The sequence below is a fragment of the Saimiri boliviensis genome, chromosome X (genome assembly GCF_048565385.1).
Source record: "Saimiri boliviensis isolate mSaiBol1 chromosome X, mSaiBol1.pri, whole genome shotgun sequence".
NCBI classification, from domain to species: domain Eukaryota; kingdom Metazoa; phylum Chordata; class Mammalia; order Primates; family Cebidae; genus Saimiri; species Saimiri boliviensis.
This window is the reverse complement of record NC_133470.1, coordinates 50,271,913-50,287,560: the sequence shown is the minus strand read 5'-3', so window position 1 is coordinate 50,287,560 and position 15,648 is coordinate 50,271,913.

The following is a 15,648-nucleotide window of genomic DNA, read 5'->3' as shown; positions in this document are numbered from 1 at the left end:
ACAAGTGAAAATGTATACACAACATACTAAAACTTATGGAATGCAGCAAAAGCAGTTCTAAGAAGGGAGTTCATAGCAATAAATACATACATCAAAAAGAAAAAAGATCCAAAAAAAGCAACCTAGCATCACACTTCAAGGAACTGGAAAAAGTAGAACAAACTAAGCTCAAAATTCATAGAATAAAGGAAATAATAAAGATCAGAGCAGAAATAAATGAAATAGAACCAATAGGGAAAAAATCAAAGAAACCAAGAGTTGGTTTTATAAAAAGATAAATAACATTGACAAGCCTTTAGCTAGATCAACTAAGAAAAAACAAGAGAAGATTCAAAATCAGAAATGAAAGAGGAGACATTACAATTAATACCACAGAAACTGAAAAAATTATAAGAGAATACTGGGAATAATTATATGCCAGGAAATTGGATAAGTTAGAAGAAATTGATAAATTCTTAGACACATAAAACCTACCAAGACTGAATCATGAAGAAATAGAAACTCTAAACAGATATATACTGAGAAAGGAGACTAAATCAGTAATAAAAGCCTCTCATCAAAGAAAAGCCCAGAATCTGGTGGATCCACTGCTGAATTTTACCAAACATTTAAAGAGGAATGAATATCAATCCTTTCCGAATTCTACCAGTACATTGAAAAGGAGGAAATACTTCCAAAGTCATTTTACAAAACCAGAATTACCCTGATACCAAAACCAGACAAAGATACTGAAGAAAAGAAAATTACAGACCAATATCCCGGAGGAACATAGATGCAAAAATCTTGAACAAAATACTAGCAAACCAAATTCAACAGCATATTAAACAGATCATTCATCATGATCAAGCGTGATTTATCCCAAGGATCCATGCTTGCATCCTTGGGATAAATAATGCTTGAGCAGCTTGCATCCTTGGGATAAATCACACTTGATCACTGTGTGATCAACACATGCAAATCACTAAATGTGATACAATACCTTAACAGAATAAAGAACAGAAACCACATGGTCATCTCAGTAGATACAGAAAAGGCATTGATACAATTCAACAATGCTTCATAATTAAAAAAAAAAAAAAACTCAGTAAATTAGGTATAGAAGGAATGTACCTCAACACAATAAAGGTCATATACAACAAACCTATAGCGATCATCCTACTCAATGGTGAAAAGTGGAAAGCCTTTTCTCTAAGGTCAGGAATAAGGCAAGTATGCCTGCTGTCACCACTTACATTCAGCATAGTACTGACATCCTCAGCAAGAGAAAGAAATGTCATCCAAATTGGAAAAGAAGAAAATAAAAAAGAAGTTTAATTTTCCCTGTTGGCAGACCACATAATCTTATATATAGATGAGGAATCCACAAAAAATAACTAAGAAACAAACTCAACATCCAAAAATCAGTTGTATTTCTTTTTTTATTATATTTCAATAGGTTTTCAGGGAAGAGGTGGTGTTTGGTTACATGAGTAAGTTCCTTAGTAGTGATTTCTGAGATTATGGTGTATGCATCAACCGAGCAGTGTACACTGTACATAATATGTAGTCTTTTATCCCTCAACCTCTCTCAACTTTTCCCCCTAGTCCCCAAAGTCCATTGTATTATTCTTAGGCCTTTGCATCCTTATAGCTTAATATCCACTTGAGTGAGAACATACGATGATGTTTGATTTTTCATTTCTGAGTTTACTTCACTTAGAATAGTGGTCTCCAATTCCATCCAGGTTGCTAAGAATGTGATTATTTTATTCCTTTTTATAGCTGAATAGTATTCTATGGCATATAATATATATGTGTGTGTATGCATCTACAACTATCTGATTGTTCACAAACCTGACAAAAACAAGCAACAGGGAAAGGATTCCTTATTTAATAAATGGTGTTGGCAAAACTGGCTAGCCATGTGCAGAAAGCAGAAACTGGACCCCTTCCTGACACCTTACACTAAAATTCACTCCAGATGGATTAAAAACTTAAACATAAGACCTAACACCATAAAAACCCTAGAAGAAAACCTAGGCAAAACCATTAAGGACATAGGCACAGGCAAGGACATCATGACTAAAACACCAAAAGCATAGGCAACAAAAGCTAAAATAGACAAATGGGATCTAATTAAACTCCAGAGCTTCAGTACAGCAAAAGAAGCAATCATTAGAGTGAACCGGCAACCAACAGAATGGGAAAAATTTTTGCAATCTACTCATCTGACAAAAGGCTAATATCTAGAATCTACAAAGAACTAAAACAGATTTACAAGGAAAAAACAAACCCATTCAAACATAGGCGAAGGATATGAACAGACACTTATCAAAAAAAGAGGCGAAGAAACATATGAAAAAATGCTCATGACCACTGATCACTAGAGAAATGCAAATCAAAACCACATTGAGATACCATCTCACACCAGTTAGAATGGTGATCATTAAAACATCTGGAGACAACAGATGCTGGAGAGGATGGGGAGAAATAGGAACACTTTTACACTGTTGGTGGGAGTGTCAATTAGTTCAACCGTTGTGGAAGACAGTGTGGCGATTCCTCAAAGATCTAGAAGTAGAAATTCCATTTGACCCAGCAATCCCATTACTAGGTATATACCCAAAGGATTATAAATCATTCTGTTATAAAGACACATGCACATGTATGTTCATTGAGGCACTGTTTATAATAGCAAAGACCTAGAACCAACCCAAATGCCCATCGATGATAGACTGGACAAGGAAAATGTGGCACATATACACCATGGAATACTATGTAGCCATAAAAAGCAATGAGTACATGTCCTTTGTAGGGACATGAATGAATCTGGAAACCATCATTCTCAGCATACTGACACAAGAATAGAAAATCAAACATTGCATGTTCTCATTCATAGGTGGGTGTTGAACAATGAGAACACATGGAAACAGGGAGGGGAGCATCACACACTGGGGTCTTTTGCAGGAGGCTATGGGTGGAACAGCAGGGGGTGGGGAGGTTGGGGAGGGATAACATGGGGAGAAATGCCAGATATAGGTGACAGGGGATGGAGGCAGCAAACCACCTTGCCATGTATGTACCTGTGCAACAATCCTGTATGATCTGCATATGTACCCCAGAACCTAAAGTACAATAAAAAAATATATATGTGTGTGTATATATATTATTTTATATGTGTGTATGTATGTATACACACACACACACACACACACACACACACACACACATATATATATATATATAATCACAGTTTATCTACTTGTTGATTGGTGGGCATTTGGGCTGGCTCCACATTTTTGCAATTGTGAACTGTACTGCTATGAACATGCATGCACAAGTGTCTTTTTTATATAATGACTTCTTTTCCTCTGAGTAGATACCCAGTAGTAGGATTGCTGGATCAAATAGTAGATATACTTTTAGTTCTTTAAGGAATCGCCACACTGTTTTCCATAGTGGTTGTACTAGTTTGTATTCCCACCAATAGTGTAAAAGTGTTCCCTTTTTACCACATCCACGCCAACATCTGTTGTTTTTTTTTTTTTTAAATATGGTCATTCTTCCTGGGTTAAGTTGGTATTGCATTGTGGTTTTGATTTGCATTTCCCTGAAAATTAATGATGTTGAGCATTTTTTCATATGTTTGTTGGCCATCTGGATATCTTTTTATTGTTATTAATATTAATATACGTTAAGTTCTGGGGTACATGTGTAGAGTGTGCAGGTTTGTTACATAGGTATGTATACACGTGTCATGGTGGTTTGCTGCATCCATCACCCATCATCTACATTAGGTATTTCTACTAATGCTGTCCCTCCCCTATCCCCCCACCCGCTACTATCCCTTCCCTAGTCCCCCATCCCCTTTTGAGAATTGTCTATTCATGTCCTTAGCACACTTTTTGATGGGACTGTTTGTTTTTTCTCACTGATTTGTTTTAGTTCCTTGCAGATGCTGGATATTAGTTATTTGTCTGATATATAGATTGAGAAGAATTTTCTCCCACTCTGTGGGTTATCTGTTTACTGATTAATTCTTTTGATATGCAAACGATTTTTAGTTTAAGTTTTGTCTGTTTATCTTTGTTTTTGTGGCATTTGCTATTGGGTCCTTAGGCATGAACTTTTTGCCTACTCCCATGTCTAGAAGCGTTTTCCCAATGTTATCTTCTAAAACTTTTATGGGTTTCAGGCCTGAGATTTAAGTCTTTGATCCATTTGAGTTGATATTTGTATAAGGTAAGAGATGAGGATCCAGTTTTATTTTTCTACTTGTGGTTAGACAATTATGCCAGCACCATTTGTTGAATAGAGTGTCCTTTCCCCACTTTATGTTTTTTTTTGTTTGTTTGTTTGTTTGTTTTTTTGGCAGTTCCATTGGTTTGCATGCTTATTTTTATACCAGTACCATGCTGTTTTGGTGACTATGGCCTTATAGTATAGTTTGAAGTCAGGCAATATGATACCTGAGATCTCATTCAACACCCATCAAATATGAAAAATTAGCAAGTCCGATTATGTCAACTGATGAGAGGAAAGAAGAACCCTTAGTTACTCCAGTTGAGAACGCAAACTAGTGACATCATCTTGAAGAGCAATCTGGCAGTGTTTAGTGAAATTAAGAATCATTCACACTATAACTGAGAAAGCCACTCCAGAAAAGATCTCTCTTAGGTCTACCAAGTGACATGCACAGAATGTTTATTATGGTATCAATTTGTGGTAGCAAAAAGTTCGGGCAACCTAGCAGTGTATAATCACAGAATAAATATGTAAATTATTGTATGAACATTTGTATTGTATCTCATGCAATGGGAAAAGAGAATCAATTAAATCTATATATAACAGCATGGAGAGTTATCAACATAATGTTGAATAAAGAAGTGAGAAATAGAATGAGATTTACAATACAGTGCTCTTAGAAGTTCCCATTCTGCTATGGCAGTATAAACCCCCTATAGGCACCACCACACTCATTCATTATACCTATAAACTCTAGTCAAAATTTTTTAAATAAAAGAAAACCTGCCTAAGCACTCTGCAAAGTAACTAAAACCAGTCAGATTGTGGAAAAGAGTTAAAACATAGAAAAGTGACCTGCATAAGGGTAAGTTATCCAGAGGTTTTTTTCTCTCAGCCTTGCCCTGAGTGTGTCCCACTCACAGACCGGAGCAGAGCATATGGTTAAAACTCTGAGGGATTCTCTGCCATCTTTCTGGCCAGAGGAAGCACACACACAAAAAAACCTGGGTAGGATGTGGTATGAACAAGTAATCTCAGAAGGAAGAGAGAGAGAGAAAGCATTCCCATATATGTGTATGAAACCACACAATTCTCAGCCCAACCATTAAACAACGCATGTGCAAGAATTAACCAAACAAGTAATTTAAAGGCTTAGGGAACTGAACAGAGAATTAAATCACCTACAAAAGTCTCAACCTCAAACATGCACGTGTGTGTGTGTGTGTGTGTGTGTGTGTGTGTGTGTGTGTATGAAGAGAGAGAAAGAGAGAGAAAAAAAATTATACTGAGATTTTAACTGTAACCCAGAAAAGGCAAGACAGAACTGATGGCCAGAATCTAACTAGGTTGATTTTCTCTAAAAGAAAAGCATCAACATTTTTCAGAAGATTATAACAACCCAGAGGCTACACAAAATAACATTTGGAATGTCCAGGATATGATAGAAAATTGCTCTATATCAAAGAACCAGAAAATGTGCCCTATTCTCAAGGAAAAAGAAAATCAATATATGACAAAACAGAAAAGACTCAAAATGTTGGAATTATGAGATATAACTTTAAAGCAGCTATTGTAACTATACACCATAAGGTACAGAAAACCATACTTGAAGAGAAAAGAAACTTCAGAAGAGAAATGGGACCTGTAAAAAAAAAACACAAATTAAAATTTTAGACTGAGAAATGCAATAAATAAAATTAAAATACATTGGATGGGCTCAATAACAGAATGCCAATTACAGAGGGAAAAATTAACTACCTTAAAGACAGACTGATGGAAATTATTTGATCTGAGTAACACAGAGAAAAATGTTGCAGAAAAAATAGAAAAAACTCAGAGACCTGATGGACATTATCAATGCAGATAATGTATGTATAATTGGAGTTACAAAAAGACAAGATTTAGGCAGAAAATACATTTGAAGAAGTAATAACCAAAAGCTTTCCAAATGAGGTGAAAGATAAATTCTCATATATGAGAAACTCAGTGACCTGAAGGCAACATAAATTCAATGAAAGACAAATTGAAAAATTAATTACTTTCTTTTTTTAAAAAATTTACTTTAAGTTCTGGGATACAAATGCAGAACATGCAGGTTTGTTACATACGTATATGTGTGCCATGTTGGTTTGCTGCAACTATCAACCTGTCACCTAGGTTTTAAGCCCTGCATGCATTAGCTATTTGTCCTTGGCGGGGCGCGGTGACTCAAGCCTGTAATCCCAGCACTTTGGGAGGCCGAGGCGGGTGGATCACAAGGTCAAGAGATTGAGACCATCCTGGTCAACATGGTGGAACCCCGTCTCTCCTAAAAATACAAAAAATTAGCTGGGCATGGTGGCACGTGCCTGTAATCCCAGCTACTCAGGAGGCTGAGGCAGGAGAATTGCCTGAACCCAGGAGGCGGAGGTTGCGGTGAGCCGAGATTGCGCCATTGCACTCTGGCCTGGGTAACAAGAGCGAAACTCCGTCTCAAAAAAAAAAGCTATTTGTCCTGATGCTCTCCCTCCCCTCACTCCCCCACAACAGGCTGCAGTGTGCCTTGTTCCCCTCCATGTGTCCATGTGTTCTCATTGTTCAGCTCCGACTTATGAGTGAGAACATGTGGTGTTTGGTTTTGTTCCTGTGTTAGTTCGCTGAGCATCCTCATGGCTTCCAGATTCATCCATGTCCCTGCAATGGACAGGGTATCATTCCTCTCTACGGCTGCATAGTATTCCATGGTGTGTATGTACCACATTTTCTTTATCTAGTCTGTCATTGATGGGCATTTGGGTTAGGAACTCTTTTATATGGTGTTGGGATGATGGATACATAACTCTATGCATTTATCAAAACCCATGGAACTATACATCAGAAAGACTAAACATCAATATATGCCCAAAAAAACCCACAATTAATCAGGATGTACATGTTAAAATGCACGCTCTGAATGAAGAGATTCCCCCAAGCAGGCTTTGTGTGAGCAACATGGCTGTTTATTCACCTGGTAGTCTGAGGCCAAAAAGGGCATCAGCGAAGGGCAGTGGGATAGGAGTTGGTTTTATAGGTTTGGGGTGGGCAGTGGAAAGTCACAGAAGTTACTTTAGGGTGGTTATTTGCAAGCTGGGAGGGGGTTGTAGGGTGTGGAGTCAGGAGGTTGGGCCAAGGTTAGTTACAAAGTCTAATGACCTTGTCAATTGAGGCCGGAATATGAAACAATAGAAGAATGTCTCGGGTTAGTTAGGCACCACAGGGGTCAATCGTTCTTCCTTCCAGCTACTTCAGGTTTTCTAATTCCGGAAGGACCTCCAGAGGTGTACGTGCCCTTCATGCGGTCGCCTTAGTGGTCAGAACTTACAGTACGGGGATCCCTGGATGACATATAGACAATGACAAATGAATCTAACTATATTACAAATATATACTACAATGACATATATTTGCATAGTGAAGGTTGAAAAAGGAACTTAAGGAGAAACAAAGGAAGAGTTTACCTAAGTAACATTGTGAAAGATGGAAAAGGACTTACTTAAGTAACTTTGGAAAACTGTGTTTTGACTGGAAACTGAAAGGTTAAAGACAAAAGGAACTTTACATACATGCTGTAGTCTAGGTTGTAAATTATTTTTGTCATTGTCGTGTGGGTTAGTAATTTAGAAACTGCTTTACATGTATACTGGGATTGAATAAATAAGTAAATGGATGGTGGATGGTGGGAGCCAGATTTCTTACCATCGGAGAGAGAATTTACAGATAAGTAGGCTAGAACTCAGCATGCAGTCCTGCACTGAAGTCAGCTTCAGTATGAAATTATGTTTAGTTGGCCAGGCACAGTGGCTCATGCCTGTAATCTCAGCACTTTGGAAGGCCAAGGGAGGCGGATCACCTGAGGTCAGGAGTTCAAAACCGGCTTAGTTAACATGGCAAAACCCCATCTCTACTGAAAATATAAAAATTAGCTGGGTATGGTAGCGCATGCCTGTAATCCCAGCTCCTCAGGAGATTGAGGGAGCAGAATCGCTTGAACCCGGGAGGTGGAGGTTGTAGTGAGCCGAGATCATGCCACTGCACTCCAGCCTCCAGCCTGCATGACAGAGCAAGACTCTGTCTCAAAAATATATATATGTTTAATTTAATATACATACAGATGGATAAATACAGAAATAATTGAATATATCTATGTTTACATGGTTTAAGCATAAAGCAGAAATACATTCCCTAGTTCTATCCATTGCAAAGGCCTAGAAATAATAACACCCCCAATAACAATTAGTAAACTCATCACTTAGATAGTGGTTTCTAAATATTGTTTTCCAATAAAAAGAATCAGGGCCCCTAGGAGAAATGACTGATTCTAGGACTGGGCTGAAAAAAAAAAATACAAAGTGAACTTGTGGTATCTTGTAGTACCAGAAGGTAAGGAAGTACTCAAAAACAAAGGAATGGAAAATGTCAAAAGGACATTAGAGCCCACTCAGAAGAGCTCCCAGTGGCCAAAGCTGAAACAATTTGAGCAAGAAAATAAATGATGTAGTGTTGGATTTCAAAAAATACGAATAATAAAATAAAATTTAAAGAGTATGTATGTGTCCATACTGATAAAAATAAATAATATAATGAATAAATCAATGTAGGAGAAGACACAAGTCTTTCTTAAATAAGGATTTCAAATATAACATGCAGCCACTCTGTACTACTAGGAGGTGGAGGTTAACGACTCACTTCATTGTAAATTGAACTTAGTTACTTAATTCTAAAGAACAAAGTATGAAATGGGAAAATAGTAATTTTATTGTGAATAGGATTGTGAATAAACCTAGCAAATGCTACCTTAACCAAGTAATCGAAGTTAACATCACTACTGATGTCATGTGGATATCCTGTATACCCTGATATGATATTAAAGCCCATAAACCCAGTTTAATCAAGTAAACAAAAATAAGAAAAGCCCAGATTGAGGGACATTCTATAGAATGGCTAATCAGTATTCCTCAAAACTGTCAAGGTCATGAAAACCAGAAATAGACTGTCAGAGATCAAAGGATATTGGGAGACATGCCAACTAAATGCAATGTGGTATCCTGGGTTGGATCCTAGAACAGAAAAATGACGTTCGTGGACAACCATGAAAGTCTGGAGTTTTGTTATATATCAGTGTTGGTCTCCTAGGTTTAGCGAATGTAACATGGTAAAATAAGATAAAATTAGGGGCAACTTAGTGAGAGGTATACAGCAATTCTCTGTACTATCTTTGCAACTTTTCTGTAAATCTAAATGTATTCAAAAATTAAAAGTTCATTATTTTTAGATGTTTTTATTTTTAATTTTTATTGGTAGATCATATGTGTATATATTTATACAATCCATGAGACCTTTTGATACAGGCATACAATCTGTAATAATTGCACCAGGTTAAATGGGATATCCATCACCTCAAGCATTTATTTCTTTGTGTTACAAATATTCCAATTATGCTCTTTTAGTTATTTTTTATGTACTATAAATTATTGTTGACTATAATCACCCTGTTGTGCTATCAAACACCCGATCTTATTCATTCTATCTAACTATATTTTCCCAGTTTATTTCTTATAATTTCGACTTTTTTTTTTTTTTTTTTTTTGAGACGGAGTTTCGCTCTTGTTACCCAGGCTGGAGTGCAATGGCGCGATCTCGGCTCACCGCAACCTCCGCCTCCTGGGTTCAGGCAATTCTCCTGCCTCAGCCTCCTGAGTAGCTGGGATTACAGGCACGCACCACCATGCCCAGCTATTTTTTTTGTATTTTTAGTAGAGACGGGGTTTCACCATGTTGACCAGGATGGTCTCGATCTCTTGACCTTGTGATCCACCCGCCTCAGCCTCCCAAAGTGCTGGGATTACAGGCTTGAGCCACCACGCCCGGCAATTTCGACTTTTATTTTAGATGCAAACAGTTCATGTGCAGGTTTGTTATATGGGTATATTGTGTGATGGGGCGTGAATGATCCCATCACCCAGGCATTGAGCATAATACCCAATAGGTGTTTTTTCTGGCCCTTTCTCCCCACCTTTCTTCCCCTTCTAATAGTCCCCAGTGTCTCTTGTTACCATCTTTATGTCCATAGATACCCAGTATTTAGCTCCTGCTTATAAGTGAGAACACACAGTATTTGGTTTTCTGTTCCTGCATGAGTTTGCTTAGGATGATGGCCTCCAGCTGCATCCATGTTGCTGCAAAGAATGTGATTTCATTCCTTTTATGGCTGCGTAGTATTCCATGGTGTATATGCCCCACATTTTCTTTAACCGGTCAACCATTGATGGGGACCTAGATTGAGTCCATGTCTTTGCTATTGTGAATACTGCTGCGATGAACAAACTAGAGCATGTGACTTTTTTGTAGAGTGATTTGTTCTCCTAAAAAGTTTATTTTTAAAAAAATTGTAGAAATTACCATCTGAGTTTAATTTGCCCTCACAAGTGCATTATTGCTGCAAAATTGTGTTTGTATACATGATATTATTTTTAAGAACTTTAAATCTCACAGATACTATAACCCTTGCTTACCCCAGAGCAGAACTAATACTAATAGGAATTTGAACACCAGGATTGGCAGAAGAATTCGAAGTTCCTCGGGAAATTTTCAAATGGAATGAGATCATTTTTGAAAAAGAGTCTATGAATTCTCTTGTCTTCATAGGTGTGCAATACACATGATCTCTTATTCCAAATTATTGCTTAGGTACCTAGAAAATGGTCAATAAATTTGAGCTAATGTTTGTAATAAACCTTTTATTGAAATATACATATAGAAAAGTTCACAAAATCATGTGTGTACAATTTAATGAATTTTCACAAACTGAACACATTCATGAAACCTCTACCCAGGTTTAAAAAAAAAGTGAACATTATCACTTCCAAGAAAAATCCTCATTCTCTCTTATAGTAATTTTCTCTCTATTCCAGGTTTATCACTATCCTGATATCTAATGGCATAGATTAATCTTGCCTCTTTTTGAACTTTGGTAGACAATCTTTTCTCTCTGGTTTCTTTCATTCAACTTTATGTTTGTGAGGTTTACCCCTATGGTTGCATATAGTGTTAGAATTATTGCTTTCTGCTGTTACAAAATTAATAATGCTGCTATGATAATTTTTTTGCTATAGTATTCTCTGGGGCACAGATGAACACATTTTCATTTCACAGAATTAGGAGTGAAATTACCCATTCATGAGGTACATAAGTGCTTCTTATCATCATTTTGTTGTTATTTTATACCAAATATTTTACAATAATTGATATAGTTTCACAACATCGTGGTGAGGTAGGTGGGGTTCTCCACTGCCATGCATCACTCCCAGATCCTACTTTTTCACTTCTCAGCTGAAGTGAGCAGGTTAGGTTGGTTATTCCGAAACTTGCCTGGAAATTTCAAACTGAAAGTTTTGGGTAACTGAAAGGCTGCAGGTGTACTACATCTCACCAAGACGTAACACAAACAGTTTTAGCAATCCAGGACAAAGACATACAAAATCCAACAGTAGCTGCAAACAATACTGGTAGGATATAATGTGATAATAAACCAGCTGCCGATCCTCGAGGGGCTTCTAATTCTTTAGTACTGTGAACACAATGACCAAGATAACAACGACCTCTTAAAATCTCTTGTCAAGGACATACAAGACAAGACAGGGCTAATGCAAGAGCATGCCAGATTTAATCACTGGATAGAATTAGCTACTTTTAGATTTACAACGTTTCTTACATACATTGACACTAAAAGAAAGAGTAGCCAAAGGTGCTCCTCATAGTCCTTGTCTCTCACACAAGAAAGGATGACACCAAAACAAAAGGGGCCAGATGACTACAAGAGGAGATGTGGGACAACCCAGTGCTGAGGAGCCAACTCCAGACTACAGCTAAGTGGTTTATATTTTGCAGCTCTATTCTTTTTTTTTTTAATTGCATTTTAGGTTTTGGGGTACATGTGAAGAGCATGCAAGATTGTTGCATAGGTACACACATTTGTGATTTGCTGCCTTCCTTCCTATCACCTATATCTGGCATTTCTCCCCATGCTATCTCTCCCCAACTTCCCACCCACTGCTATCCCTCCCCTATTTCCCCCCAACAGACCCCAGTGTGTGATGTTCCCCTCCCTGTGTCCATGTGTTCTCATTGTTCAATACCCACCTATGAGTGAGAACATGCAGTGTTTGATTTTCTGTTCTTGTGTCGGCTTGCTGAGAATGATGGTTTCCAGGGTCATTCATGTCCCTACAAAGGACATGGAAAAAAAAAAAAAAAAAGCTCTGTTCTTACAAGGGTGAGGCAGAAAGCTTTATACCTTTTCAGAACCTTAAAAGTAATGAAAAACTCTCAAGACAGCCTCTCTGGAGGGAAAGAGAGGCAAGTAGGAGTTGGCTTTGTGACAACCCCTCCCATCACCTCCCATTCTGGGAGAAATCAGTGTGTTCCACCATGACTCAGATAAGCTGTGTTTCAAGCCCTTGCCTGTGTGGCCTATGTGGATCCATGCAAGTCATTCAGAATTCAGTTTTTCATGAGAGGTGACAGAAAAATATTCATCCTCACACATTTAAATAATACCTATCCTAGCAAGATAGCATGCTTCTCTTAATTCAGAGCTCAAAAATTGCACTAAATCTTTACATTCTTGAGTGGCGCATATTAAAATATTTTATGTTTTTTAAGTTGGTTATCATAATTCAGGAATTACTCCATATAAAAAAAATTGCAGACATGGCTGGGCGCTGTGGCTCACGCCTATGATCCCAGCACTTCGGGAGGCCGAGGCGGGTGGATCACAAGGTCAAGAGATCGAGAGCATCCTGGTCAACATGGTGAAATCCTGTCTCTGCTAAAAATATAAAAATTAGCCGGGCATGGTGGCACACGCCTGTAATCCCAGCTACTCTGGAGGCTGAGGCAGGAGAATTGCTTGAACCCAGGAGGTGGAGGTTGCAGTGAGCCGAGATCGTGCCATTGCACTCCAGCCTGGGTAACAAGAGTGAACCTCTGTCTCAAAAAAAAAAAAAAAAAAAAAAAAAAAAAAAATTACAGACATGAAAAGGAGGACAGAGGACCACAAATCCAGGCTGGAGATGTGGATTCTGGGTAGCATTACTAATCATCCTGATTTGCCCATGTGTAAGGAGGGCTCCCAGGATGTAAGGTTTTCAGCACTAAAATCAGACAGGTCCCTGGGAAACGGGGATTAATTGGTCACCCAAAAAGGCTAAGATTTTGGTTAAGATTTGCTCACTCTTAACCAATGCAGCACAGCCCAAAAAACTACCTCCTGTCAGTATGATTAATTCAAACTTGTGCCTAGAAGAAATTGCAAGAAATAGCTAGAAGTTGTGAGATTACTTTCTTTTTTTTTTTTTTTTTTTTTTTTTTTTGAGACAGAGTTTCGCTCTTGTTACCCAGGCTGGAGTGCAATGGCACGATCTCGGCTCACCGCAACCTCCGCCTCCTGGGCTCAGGCAATTCTCCCGCCTCAGCCTCCTGAGTACCTGGGATTACAGGCACGCGCCACCATGCCCAGCTAATTTTTTGTATTTTTAGTAGAGACGGGGTTTCACCATGTTGACCAGGATGGTCTCGATCTCTTGACCTCGTGATCCACCCGCCTCGGCCTCCCAAAGTGCTGGGATTACAGGCTTGAGCCACCGCGCCCGGCCCCCAGCAGTTTCTTTTTATAGTCTTCACATATTCTTGGAATATCTATACTCCCTGACACATGGACCATGCCAAAGACCACCTTAGGAGCTGTCACCTCATATTTATAATTATCATCAATATCCATAATTTCCCAAATTCAAAAAGCATAGCTGGGCAGCAAAAGAAGCATCATTTAGAATCACCCAAATACCCCCAACTTTTTATTTGATGCTTACAAATTCCATTAGCCCTTTTTCCCAGGGGTGGGTGTGAAGGGAAGAAAAGTAGAATGAGGGTTAATTCTCTTGAAGCCAGTTAGGACCTCTTAGCCCTCCCACCACGCACACCAACCTCATAATTAAGCATTCTAGTTAAATGAGAGGTACCCTCTTAGGCCACAGACCAAACTGCCTGTCTTAAGCTTGTGCTCCACTGGAAGCTGACCCTTGGTTGTCCAGTTATCTTTTTCTACCTCTTCTTTTAGGGGTTAATGCTGTCTTTCAATGGCACCTGCTGCCTGGGATGATACAGGGCGTAAAATGTCCAATAAATATCTATGTAGCTCCTCACTATCAGATCCTTTTTGCTATAAAAGCAGTATCAATGTCTAATCATGTGTTTAGAGTATCCACATATGTAACATAGACCATCTAAGAGTAATTGATAGTATGCCCCACATTTGCTAAGCAGATGGGGATGGCAATGTCCTACCCTGAAAAGTTATGGAAGTCAATGTCCAGCAGTACCCTCAAGAGGAGGTTGGGCAGGTATATACTCTATTGATATGGTTAGGCTTTGTGTCTCCACCCAAATCTCAGCCTGAATTGCAATCTCCAGGTATTGAGGAGGGACCTGGCAGAAGGTGATCTGATTATGGGGGCTGTTTCCCCCATGCGGTTCTCATGATAGTGAGGCCATTCTCATGAGATCTGATAGTTTTATAAATGACGGTGGCCCTCTGAGCTTCTCTCTCTCTCTCTCTTCTGCTGCCTTGTGAAGACGGTGGCTGCTTCCCCTTCAGCCATGATTGGAAGTTTCTGAGGCCTCCTAAGCATTGTGGAACTGAGTCAATTAAACCTCTTTATAAATTACCCAGACTTGGATATTTCTTTTTTTTCTTTTTCTTTTCTTTCTTTCTTTCTTTTTTTTGAGACAAAGTCTCACTCTGTCACCCAGGCTGGAGTGCAGTGGCACGATCTTGGCTCACTGCAAACTCCACCTCCCAGGTTCAGGCAATTCTCCTGCCTCAGCCTCCTGAGGAGCTGGGATTACAGGCATGTGCCACCACGCCCAGCTAATTTTTGTATTTTTAGTAGAGACGAGGTTTCACAATGTTGGTCAGGCTGGTCTCAAACTCCTGACCTTGTGATCCACTCGCCTCGGCCTCCCTAAGTGCTGGGATTACAGGCATGTGCCACCTCGCCCAGCCAGATATTTCTTTATAGCAATGTGAAAACAGACTAATACATCAATTTTCCAAGACTAGCCAGGTATGCTACCTCTTGCTATGTTTCCCAGTGTTCCCCTTGCCACTCAGCTATGTAGCTGTTAGTCTGGGCACATTTACTAGACTTCCTAGTCTCATATTCTGAAATCATGAGCCCTTGGATTTTTTGGGTGTTTTAATGTTTTCCAGTACTGAACTGTAGATGGATTACCATATCCTGGGTGATGCCGTATCCAGGTGGATCTGTATCCGTGCGTCCTTTTATGGGTAGTGAAAATTTCACTGACTTGCTATTCTCATTGCTGTTCATTCTCAAAGCATTCTTT